Source organism: Schistocerca gregaria, chromosome 1, assembly GCF_023897955.1.
Source record: "Schistocerca gregaria isolate iqSchGreg1 chromosome 1, iqSchGreg1.2, whole genome shotgun sequence".
Classification (NCBI taxonomy): Eukaryota; Metazoa; Arthropoda; class Insecta; order Orthoptera; family Acrididae; genus Schistocerca; species Schistocerca gregaria.
This window is the reverse complement of record NC_064920.1, coordinates 613,848,669-613,852,038: the sequence shown is the minus strand read 5'-3', so window position 1 is coordinate 613,852,038 and position 3,370 is coordinate 613,848,669. Positions and strand designations below refer to the sequence as shown.

General features: G+C 45.7%; 1 non-coding gene across 1 annotated transcript; it reads right to left on the bottom strand.

The window, feature by feature from the left end:
- Positions 1-1,616: 1,616 nt before the first annotated feature.
- On the bottom strand, positions 1,617-1,691 carry Trnas-cga (transfer RNA serine (anticodon CGA)). Its single transcript has one exon. It is a non-coding gene; the product is annotated as a tRNA-Ser (tRNA).
- Positions 1,692-3,370: the final 1,679 nt, after the last annotated feature.

Below are 3,370 nucleotides of genomic sequence, written 5' to 3'. Positions count from 1 at the left end.
ATTTCAGTATTCCTGATTTTCCCGGAACATGTTTGTACTTCCTCCTTTCGTCAATCAACTGAAGTATTTCTTCTGTTACCCATGGTTTCCTCGCAGCTACCTTCTTTGTACTTATGTTTTCCTCCCCAACTTCCGTGATGGCCCTTTTTAGAGATGTCCATTCCTCTTCAACTGTACTGCCTACTGCGCTGTTCCTTATTGCTGTATCTATAGAGTTAGGGAACTTCAAACTTATCTTGTCATTCCTTAGAACTTCCGTATCCCACTTCTTTGCGTATTGATTCTTACTGACTAATGTCTTCAGCCTACTCTTCATCACTACTATATTGTGATCTGAGTCTATATCTGCTCCTAGGTACGCCTTACAATCCAATATCTGATTTCGGAATCTCTCTCTCCCGGGCTTTTCCAAGTATACCTCCTCCTCTTGTAATTCTTGAACAGGGTATTCGCTATTACTAGCTGAAACTTGTTACAGAACTCAATTAGTCTTTCTCCTCCTTCATTCCTTGTCCCAATCCCATATTCTCCTGTAACCTTTTCTTCTACTGCTTCCCGTACAACTGCATTGCAGTCGCCCATGACTATTAGATTTTCGTCCCCCTTTACATACTGTATTACCCTTTCAATATCCTCATACACTTTCTCTCTCTGTTCATCTTCAGCTTGCGACGTCGGCAAGTATACCTGAACTATCGTTGTCGGTGTTGGTTTGCTGTCGATTCTGATTAGAACAACCCGGTCACTGTACTGTTCACAGTAACACACCCTCTGCCCGACCTTCCTATTCATAACGAATCCTACACCCGTTATACCATTTTCTGCTGCTGTTGATATTACCCGATACTCATCTGACCAGAAATCCTTGTCTTTCTTCCACTTCACTTCACTGACCCCTACTATATGTAGATTGAGCCTTTGCATTACCCTTTTCAGATTTTCTAGTTTCCCTTCCGCGCTCTAGCTTCTGACATTCCACTCCCCCACTCTTAGAACATAATCCTTTCGTTGATTATTCAATCTTTTTCTCATGGTAACTCCCCCTTGGCAGTCCCCTTCCGGAGATCCGAATGGGGGACAATTCCGGAATGTTTTGCCAATGGAGGGATCATCATGACACGTCTTCTATTACAGGCCACATGTCCAGTGGATACACGTTACGTGTCTTTAATGCAGTGGTTTCCATTGCCTTCTGCATCCTCATGTCGTTGATCATTGCTGATTCTTTCGCCTTTAGGGGCAATTTCCCACCCCTAGGACATAAGAGTGCCCATAACCTCTATCCGCTCCTCCGCCCTCTTTGATAAGGACGTTGGCAGAATGAGGCTGACTTCTTATGCCGGAAGTCTTCGGCCGCCAATGCTGATTATTTATCAAAATTTAGGCAGTGGCGGGGATCGAACCCGGTACCGAAGACGTTTTGATTATGAATCAAAGACGCTACCCCTTGACCACGGGTACATGGAAACGAATATGAAACGGGTAATAAGTCTTCAGTTTCTGCTACCACCTCCGTGGTACCTAGAGTTCCAAACATATGTAGGGTTCCAGAATGAGATTTTCACTCTGCAGCGGAGTGTGCGCTGATATGAAACTTCCTGGCAGATTAAAACTGTGTGCCCGACCGAGATTCGAACTCGGGACCTTTGCCTTTCGCGGGCAAGTGCTCTACCAACTGAGCTACCGAAGCACGACTCACGTCCGGTACTCACAGCTTTTCTTCTGCCAGTACCTCGTCTCCTACCTTCCAAACTTTACAGAAGCTCTTCTGCGAAACTTGCAGAACTAGCACTCCTGAAAGAAAGGATATTGCGGAGACATGGCTTAGCCACAGCCTGGGGGATGTTTCCAGAATGAGATTTTCACTCTGCAGCGGAGTGTGCGCTGATATGAAACTTCCTGGCAGATTAAAACTGTGTGCCCGACCGAGACTCGAACTCGGGACCTTTGCCTTTCGCGGGCAAGTGCTCTACCAACTGAGCTACCGAAGCACGACTCATGTCCGCTACTGGCAGAAGTAAAAGCTGTGAGTACCGGACAAGTCACGACAAGTTTCCCGCATGATCCGTTTCGTCTCTGGCCATACGTTTTAATTGTGGTTTAAGTCTGGTGCGGAAAGATGCCAGACAAGAAGAGAAATCACATTCTGTTCTGGAAGCCTAATCTGACTCATCGCTGATATGTCTATAGGAGACTGGTCCTGCTGGAAACAGATTGATTTCTCATTATACTGTTGTCGGCCAGATGGGTACATAATATTAGTCACAATATTGGTATACCAGGTAGCATCAAGTCGACCACCTTTCTTGTGAGCCTTTCGAAGTCCATGCGGAGAAATACAGGCCAAAACTGCCAGAGACAAACGTCCACTGCGAGATGATTGATGGAGGTATTAGGATCAAAAGGGGCACCTTGCGACCAGTATACTCACAATGGCCCATCATTCGCAGAGGACAATACCGATTCGTCCGTGAAAACCACATTCCGTCAGTCGTGGTTGAGTTTGTCCATGGTGTTCAGAGTTGATGGTATGGGGAGCCTTTTTTATGGCAGCACATTAGATACGTACTCCGGACACCCAAAGCCAGCGCCGAAACATATCCGTCGACCAGGGAAACGCTACAGTATGTTTTAACTGAAACGTGTTTAAGAAAGGATTTTATAATATTAATTATCCAGGACAAGTTGTTACACTCGAAAGAGCAATTTCCAAACACTTACTGGATTCTTCAGTATATCGACAATGTTTTATTATCGTAGCGCTGTGCGCTAAGAAATGCCATGCCATGCACAAGCCTCTGATACCATTAAACTCCATAAATGGTTCAAGTGGCTCTAAGAACTATGGAATTAACATCTGAGGTCATAACTTAGAACTACTTAATCGTAACTAACCTAAGGACATCACACACATCCGTGCCCGAGGCAGGATTCGAACCTGCGACCGTAGCAGTCGCCCGGTTCTGGACTGAAGCGCTTGGAACCGCTCGCCCACCGCGGCCGGCTCATTAAACTCCACTTCTCCACAAGAACAATGACACTGTAACGAGTAGCCTGTTGATGACTAGGCATGGCGCCCTGAAAGTGACACTGTGAAGGAAGTTGACCTTTCGCATGTAGTGTCATTGGTTACTATTCAGGGTGATTTTTTTCACCGTTTACAAACTGTATGGATTGATCGCTGGGCGGATACGGAACATGGAGGGTGTAACGAATGTATGTCCGGAAATGCGTTGTTTCCATGCTACAGACTATTTATTCAATCATACATTGTTGCCTAGACTTCGGTCTATGTCGCGCTTATACTATGCCGCCAGAGTTAAAGCATGCATGGTTCCCTCCTATATGGTGGTACTGTTCCTCACACATC